This window comes from Elephantulus edwardii, unplaced genomic scaffold (assembly GCF_000299155.1).
Source record: "Elephantulus edwardii isolate Elephantulus edwardi_28Jun2011 unplaced genomic scaffold, EleEdw1.0 scaffold00135, whole genome shotgun sequence".
NCBI lineage: Eukaryota > Metazoa > Chordata > Mammalia > Macroscelidea > Macroscelididae > Elephantulus > Elephantulus edwardii.
This window is the reverse complement of record NW_006399885.1, coordinates 564444-573786: the sequence shown is the minus strand read 5'-3', so window position 1 is coordinate 573786 and position 9343 is coordinate 564444.

Here is a 9343-nt window from a genome sequence, read left to right as displayed (position 1 = left end):
GTGCCCATTACCACGATTGGCACATCACTGTCACAGGCTTCAGCATCACAGCAACCACGAGTTACCTCTGTACAGCAACGCACAGACCAGTGCTATACCACCTAGAAGAACAAAAGGTTACAGTTCCCAAAAACCCGCTGGGAGGTCAGCTATGAGTATCTTATACAGTATCTGTCCTTATGAGACTGAGTTAGTTTACTTAGCTTAATGTTCTCCAGTCTTTTTCAAGTTATGTAGTAATTTCCAAAATCATTGTTCCTGCATGCTGCATAGTACTCCATCATATGAATGTACCACAATTTCTCAATCTATTCTATTGTGGTTGGACATCTGAACTGTTTCCTTGTTCTTGTGATGGTGAATAATGCTACTATGAATATTGTTGCACAAATATCCATTTGTGTCTCATTTCTCATTTTCTCTGAGTATATTACAAGCCATGGAAGATCTGAGTTTGCTTATAATTTAAACACTGAAAAAAAAGTTTCTGATATTAAAAAAAATCTGGTAACTTTTGTACAAGAAAAGAAATAATAAACTTCACAAAAAAATAAAAATAATATCTAAGAAATCAGCTGATACCCAAATTCATTGCCAGAGAATCAGCATCAACTGACAGCTGACCTTCCAGCAAGTTTTCAGAGGCTATACGTGTCATGGGAGGAGACTGCCCATCTTTCTCCTGTAGAGCAGCTGGTGAATTCGAGCTACCTGCCTTTGGGTTGAGAGCAAGACTCCTTACCCACTAGGCCACTGCATAAAACAGTAAGTTAATACTAATTTGAATTGCTTAGTAAGTGTTAGGTCTTTCGTTCATAGGGTTGCTACGACTCTACGGCACTTAACAACACCAACAACAATGAGAGAGCTCTTTTGGCCTAGTGGATAGAAAGTGATGCTACCAAGCCAAAGGTGGGTGATTTTAATCTGCGGCCATCAGGCCTGGTTTTAATTTTTTTTGATCAAACATTCTTCTAGGTATAGCACTAGTCTGTCCATTTGCTGTACAAAGATTATCTCGTGATTACTGTGATGCTAAACACCGTGACACTGATGTGTCAAATGTGATAATGGTTACCCATGGCAGAAAGTGTTTGGTGGAGCTTCCTGATTAACATAAACTTGGAAGCAGGAGTGGCACCCACTTCTGAAACCGCTTGCCTCTGGAAACTCTGTGACCTTGGAGAAATTATGAAAGTTATGTAAGTGTTCAGGTATTTCATCTGTAGGGTTGCAATGAGTTGTCTACAACTCGGTGGCACTTAACAACAACAACATTCTAATGTATAAGTAAATCATTACTGAGTACCTTTCCTCCCTTTATCTACTTTTCTAACAAAATTGGAAAATAAATGTTTTAGAGTTTATAAATGCAAATAAACTACTATTACTTAGACAAACACGGCATCGTCAGGATGAGAAAAGATGTGCATCAAGGATGCATCTTATTTACATACCTTTTCAATCTATATGCAGATCAGATCATTCAGGAGGCTGGACTTTATAAGAAGAGATGTGGCATGAGGATTGGAGGAAGACTTATAAACAACTTAAATTATGCAGATGGCAAAACCTTGCTTGCTGAAAACTGAGGAGGCTATGAGGCGTATGCTGCAGAAGGTCAAGGACTGTAGTCTTCAATAAGGATTAAAGCTCAACATTAAGAAAACAATAATTCTCACCACAGGGCCAATTGGCAGCTTCATAATAGACAGAGAAGAGAATCAATCTTTTGTTAACAATCTCAGTTTGTTTAGTTCCACAATGAACACTCTTGGCACCAGCAGTCAGGAAATCAAAAGATGAATTGCATCTGGAAAATCTGCTCTTAGGGACCTCTCTAGAGTACTGAAGAGCAATGATGTCAGTCTGGAAACTAAGGTGCACCTCCCTGCCTACCCCTCCCCAGAGTTGGTTTTTCTCTTTGAAAAGTAAAAAAACAAACAAACAAAAAATCCCTTTCATCATTATACAATTCCTCCCCCCTCCAGTCCACTTCCTTATGAAGCTCTCATTCTGGACTCTTGTCATGAAAATAATACCTAATCAAGTATTCCTTTCAAACAGTTCTCTCACCAACCTGTTTTAACACAGTATACATTATTTATCCTCTCTTTTCTTAGATTCCCCCAACTCCGATATCAGTCCTGTTTTATAACAGTGGCATTATAGGGTGTTTGTCCCTTTGTGACTGAGATATTTCACTCAGCATATTCACTCAGATATTTCACTCAGGGTCACCCATTTTGTATAATATTTCATGAGTTTCTCTTTCCATTCATTTGTTGATGGGCACTTGAGTTGTTTCCAACTCTTTGCTATTGTGAACAAAGCCACAATGAACATGAGTGTGCATATATCTGCTTGAGTGGCAGTTATGATTTCTTTAGAGTATATTCCCAGTAGTGGAATTGCTGGGTCAAATGATATTTCTATTTCCAACTTTTTGAGAAAGCACCACACTGTCTTCCATAGTGGTTGCACCATTTTACACTCCCACCAACAGTGAATAAGGGTTCCAGTTTCTCCACAACCTCATCAAAATGTGCTGTTTGCTGTTCTGTCAAACTTGATAATCTTAGTGGGGTGAGATGATGTCTCATAGTTGTTTTGATTTGCATCTCTCTTAGAGCTAGGGATTTTGAACTTTTATTCATATTTGTTTGCCATCTAAATGTCTTCTTTGGTGAAGTGTCTGTTCATATCCTGTGCCCATTTTGCAATTGGGCTGTTTACCTTTATCTTCTTGTGGTGCTAAAACTATTCTTAAAATATGTTTGACTGAGAACTTCATAAAGTTCTCAAGTACACACAATTCTCATTTTGCAACAAAGGCAAGCTTCTCACATACCCGGCACCTCATGATGTGGTACCTGCAGATGAAAAGCCTTCATACTTTTGAGCATGTTGTTGTTAGGTGCTGCCTCACACTTCCTGACACATGAGAGCCCATTGCAGCAGTAATTGTGTCAATCCACCTTGGAAAGGGACATCAAGCTTGGTAAGGTAGAGGATTGGCAAAAGAGAGGAAGACTCTCAACCAGATAGATTGACACAATGACTGTAACAATGTGCTTAAGTGTGCCAGAGATGATGAGAATGGTACCGGATAGGACAGGATTCAGATCTATTGTTCACAGAGTCACTGTGAGTTGTACTCAAGGGCACTCAACAATAATAACAGAAATTCAAACGTGTTCTTAAGAGTTTGCTGTTTTAAATATGTCTGACTTCTCACCACCTGGCTACATGGTGTTTGGAGCCATGATGCATCATTAAGGACAAGCCCAAGCAAGTTCCCTGGTTCCCTTGCAAGCCCATTACGTGATGCACTGCCAATAGAAAAGTCAGCTATTCTAATCCATCAGTTCCTCCATGAGAGAAAGAAGGATAATCTCCAAAATGGTTTGGTTTGGGTTTGGGTTTGGGCAGCTGTAATTCACTTTCAACTATATTCTTCTTGAAGGCAAAGCCACATGGCTGATTGACAGATCAGAAGAATTCAAATGGCAACCGAAGCTGTCAAAAACTGAAATGAAGCAAGAGATCCACTACAGACTTTGGCCTTCCAGAAACCAAGTGATTCAGAACTTAAGGTCTAATACATTCCCTCTTCCGGTCATGACTTTTATTAAAAATATGACTAGAGATGGGAGAAGGATAATTCATGCCTTTGAGCTGTGGTGCTGGAGAAGAATATTGGATATACCTTGGACTGCTAGAAGAACAAACAGGTTTGTCGTGAAGAGGGTGAAACGAGGCTGTTCCAAGGATTTTAACATACTTTGGACAAGTAGTAAGGAGGGACCAGTCCTTGGAGAGGGACATCATGCTTAGAAGGGTGGAGGAACAGTGCAAAAGAAGAAGACCCTTGATGAGATGGACTAACTCAGTGACTAGGGTAATGAGAGTAGGTGTGTCAATGACACAAAGTTTGGCTCAGGATACAACAGAGTTCAGAGCAATTGAACATAGGGTCACTATGAGTCACAAGTGACTTGAAGGCACGTAACAATAACAACCACCTTTTATCCACATCTTACTAGTTATCTTCTGATCACTTGCTACGCATCTGAGATCTAGACAATTAATAGGGATGACAGAAGAAGAATTTATGCCTTTTAGCTGTGGTGTTGAAGAGCTCTGAAAATCTCATGGACTGCCAAAAAGGAGAGGGTGCAACCAGAGTGCTCTTTGGAGGGAAAGATGATGAGTCTTCACCTCACCTACTTTGGGCATGTTGCTAGGAGGAGCTATTCTTTGGAAAGGGACATGATGCTCAGAAAAGCAGAGGATCAGCAAAGGAGAGGAAGAACCTCAACCAGGTGGATTGGTTCAGATCAACAGATCATAGGAGCACTATGGGTTGTACTTGACTCGATGGCACCTGACAATAACAAGTTATGTTTCTGTTTTTACACTGGTCTTATGCAGTATTTGTCTTTATGAGGCTGAATTCATTCAGTCAGCAGAAAAATCCAAGGGGGTTAAATGAAGGAGGACAGAGTGAAGGGTTAGGTAGGCAGAGGGAAGAGGTGAATGAGTTGGAATGGCTTTGAAAAGATGGGGTGATAATGGACATAAATCAATGGTGTTTCATTTTCTAAAATGCAATGTATGGAATGATTATATGAAACGCAATGTGAATGAGGAAATGTGTGAAACACAATGTACATGAATGAAACACAATGTATATGAGTTTTGTATGTAAATCAGTATTAAAATTTTAAAAATATTTTTGTTTTGTTGTTTTGTTGTTATTGAGAATATATACACCAAAACATTTAACAATTTGCACATTCAACAGTTTGAAACAATTCAACTGTTTGCACATGTACAATTAAGTGACAATGACATTCTTTTCTCCCCTAGAAATTGGTTACTATTCAGAACGATAGTATATATATTTATTAATGCTTAGAGTAGTTCTAATTCACATATGTTATCATAAATGCAGTTTTAATAAGCATCCTTAAGAAAAATGTAAATATCACCTTCCACTGATATCTCGCTCTCTCATTGCCAGTGAGTTGAAACCAACTCATAGCTGATCCTCCAGTGGGTTTTCAGAGGCTGGAAATATCATGGGAGGAGACTGACTATCTTTCTCCTGTGGAGCAGCTGGTGACTCAAACCACCTGCCCTGGATTGGCACCATGACTCCTTATCCACTAAGGCCACCAGAGCTCTCTATTTACCCAATAGTCACACATACAAAAAAGAATTGTTATCAACAATGAACTAATGAAGTATGGATAAGGTACTTTCACAGACTGACAATTGGAGGGAAAATTTGGAAAGTACAGGAAGTAGCTATTAAATATTTGTATATTACAATCTATTACAACAACAGATTTGAACCCTGTCCTATCCTGTGCCATCCTCACACTTTCTGACACATTAGATAGAGCCTATTGCAGCATTCACTGTGTCAATCCACCTGACAGAGGATCTTCCTCTCCTTCACTGACCCCCTCCTTTCTGTGTATCCTGTCTCTCTCCAAGGAATAGGCCCTTTTATCTATATGCCCAAAGTATGTGAGGTGAAACCTCATCATCTTTGCCTCCAAAGAACATTCTGACTGCACCCTCTCCAAGACATATTTGTTTGTTCTTTTGCCAGTCCATGGAATATTCAGTACTCTTCTCCAACATCACAGCTCAAAAGCATCAATTCTTCTGTCATCCCTATTGTCCAACTCTCAGATCCATAGCTAGTGGTAAGACCATGACCTGAATCAGATAAACCTAAGTCCTCAAACTGACATCATTACGTCTGTTTGTTTGTTGATGAGTACTTGGATTGCTTCTATGTCTTTGTCATGGCAAAGTTCAACAGGGCAGCAAACAAGAAATGCTAGCAAGGTTGTGGAGAGATTGAACTTTTATATATCTGCTGCTAGGAATGTAAAATGGTACAGCCACTATGGAGGTGGTCTGTCACTTCCTCAAGTTGGAAATGGAAATAACAGTTGTCTGAAATATCCTACTATTGGGAATACACACTAAAGAAACCAGAGCTTTCCTCTTCTTAAACTTCAATTTGAATTTTCACATAAGTAATTGATAAGGTTTCTACAGTCAGGCCCTGGCCTGATTTTGGCTGCTGATAACTAAAATTCTCCATCAACTGTTCCATAGATGTAGTAAATCTGATTCCTGTGTAGTTCATCAGGTGAGGTGTATGTGTATAGTCACAGTCCATATCTTCTTTTTTTTTAAAAAAAAAGTATTCTCAATAAATAAACTATTGATTGTGCACAATTCAGTCACTCCGTTTCCAGCTTTATTTTCACCACCAAGTTCATATTTTCCAACTGCCAGTTCCTTGTTTCCAACTTCTGCATTCTAGCCATCAGTTACTGAAATAACTTAAAATAGTTTCTTTGTTTTTTCTAGGTGAGAACCACATAGGTGTTCATGAAAATAGTTCCTTTTTGGGGTAATAAAAATTAATAATATTAGTAGTTGGACAAGACAATGAATTTAATTAATCCCAATATAAGGTATTCTTCTTCTTGTTTGGTGCCATTAAATCAGAACTGAGTCAGAGCTGACCCTCCTGTGGTATTTCAGAAGCCGTCAGTTTCACGGAAGGAGATTGTCTTTCTCTCTTGGAGCAGCTGGTGGGTTTGAACTGCGAGTCTTTGGGATTGTAATGCTGTATTTTACCATTAGGCCAACAAAGTTTTAGTTAAAATGGCAATACATATATTTACCAGTGTCATGAAACTTTGTTCTATGAAGATTAGTACCAGACTAGTTGCTAAAAGGTAAAAAAAGTCCCAAAATATCTCATCTGCTATACCACTACATCATTTTCAACAATCTCTCTTCTCCTCTACCTCCTGCTCCAGCCCACGTTAATTGCGTCTATGTCTTTGGGTTCTATTTTTGCTGGAAGGTCTCACAGAAGCTCAAGGAACTGTCAAGGGAAAGAAAAGATGGTTCATGCAGATGTTTATTATGTAGACTGATAAATGTAGTCAAAGATGCTGGTGAACAAAGAGCCACATGTTTGCAGGGCAGACAAGTTTGAGGCAGCTGGACCAGCTAGACACACAATCCCAGCTAAGCAGAAAGAGAGAGATAAGGTCCCAAATGCAGTCATCCATTTAGGGTAATCCATGCCTTAAGGATGCTGCTTTGGTTCTTACCTTCCTGTAAAGTGGAGCCTCAGAATGTATCCGTTCTGTCTGCATGTTCCCCTCTAGTTCTATAACAGAATCAAGGGGAATTAATTGCCTAGGAAAGCAATTTTAAACAATACATCCACAATACTGCACCCAAATAATCCCAAGAAGGGATTCAGAGTCTCTTCTGACATTCATCTTGGTCTTTTCCTCATTCTGTCTTTGTAATGACCTTCTCCTTTCTTCATTGATAATACTCTTTTTATCATCCCATAGCACATCGGGTCTTCGTTCACTAGCGTTTAATGCCTCAAACCTGTTCTTGAGATTGTAAAATGAGCAAGGGCCATGTGGGGACAGCTGTATCTGATCTTTACCAACTTTACAAAGGGAAACTGTCCTAATCAACAATAGAAAACCAATTCCCATTAAATCAGATATGTCCCTCATACTCCCACACCTCTTTCTACTCATTCCAACATTAATCTTACTGCTTTATGACATCCAAAATCTGATGCAATAGCTAACAGACCACACCTATTGGGGAAGTCAACAGGCTGTACTTCAGCTTAATAGCAAAATACAGTCACTCAGTCAGGACAACTTCTGAAATGTGCTTTTAGAAGCCTCAGCCTTGAGTCTTATAGCTTTAGGCTGGTGTTACAAAGCTCTCAGTCCTGCCAATTATGGTTCCCCCCTTCCCTGTTCTCCAACAAACTTAGGAAAAGGCTCTTATTTCTGGCTCCTCCATGAGGTGGCAGTCTCAAGGTCAGCTCTATCTCATACCGATCTTCTGCTGCTGCTGCTACTGCTGGTATGGCTGCTACTCCCATAGACCCTGGTCGGCTTGGAGTCAGGAACTCTGACTCTGAAGAATGCATTGCATTCTCTTGCTTCTTCTTTGCTAGTGGGGAGGATTCTCCAATTCCAGAACTGGATGCGATTAACTTAATGGGGAGACTAGCCAATCCCCTTGTTGATAGACTAATCAGCCCAATTTACATATTCCTGCCCATTCATGTATAGCAAAGTCCGAAAATGGCTAAGGAAGTAATTTTTTTTTTACATTTTCTCTTTATTGTTGGCCAATAAACACACACCAATTCAACATGGCAAAACACATACCAATTCAATAATTGCTAAATGTGCGATTCCATTGACATTGACGAAATTCTTTGAATCCTGCAACCATTCTCACTGCCTCTTCTGAATGGTTCCTCTCCAAATTAAACTCACTAACCCATCTCACTCTGTAAATACATCATCCCCCCCAATTCATTATATTTTATAAAATTAATCAACATTGAACTATACCCATCATTGCCCTGTCTTTCCAGATCCCTGCTGGCTCTTTCCAGTTTCCTTTACCCACCCCTCCATCCATCCATCAATTGTGTGACACTATAATTACCCCCTGCCCATTCTCACCCCTCTGCTCCTATGATCCTCATCACATTTTACTAGTTATCTTTTCGTTTTTAAAATAATGGTCACATACAGTATTTGTTATGATGGGAAGGAGTTAGTTCAACATAATGCTTTACGGTCTCTCCCAAGTTAGGTAGTAATTTTCTAAATCATTGCTACAATATTCAGTTGTGTGAATGTACAATTTCTTAATCCATTCGACTGTAGCTGGACATCTGGGCTGTTTCTATGTTCTTGCGATGGCAAATAATGCTGCTATGAATATTGGTGTACAGGAAAGATGCTGTTTGTTTGTTTTCTTTTATTGGCAAAAACATATTGGGGATACAAGGAGGTGAGGGTTGAGGGCAAAAGGGTGAGGATGGGCCAGGATGCAGTTGCAGAGATGCACAGTTTGGTCCGTGGGGGGAGCAGGTGAAGGAAATGATGAGGGTCCAGTGGGGACCAGATGCTACAGAGGAATGACATGCATTTTCCAATGGTAATTAAACCAACTGTCTTATTGACTTGGGAATTGGATGCCGACTCTCTGGCTTCTTCACGCTGAACAGGGGCATAGATGTAAAGGGGGAAGGGAGGATGCTTTATCATCTTACTGGTGATCTTGGGTTAAAGCTGCTTGCCTTCTTGTTCTGTTAGAAGATACATTCCTGTCATTTGCTCCGCTCTGGACTGCAAAGTGTTTTCCCAGGTGGATCCAGTGGGGATGGCTGATTGAACCCAGAGGCTCCATCCTCCTTTGCTTCCTTAGCTGGCAGTTGTATTTCCTTTTTGTCACTGGC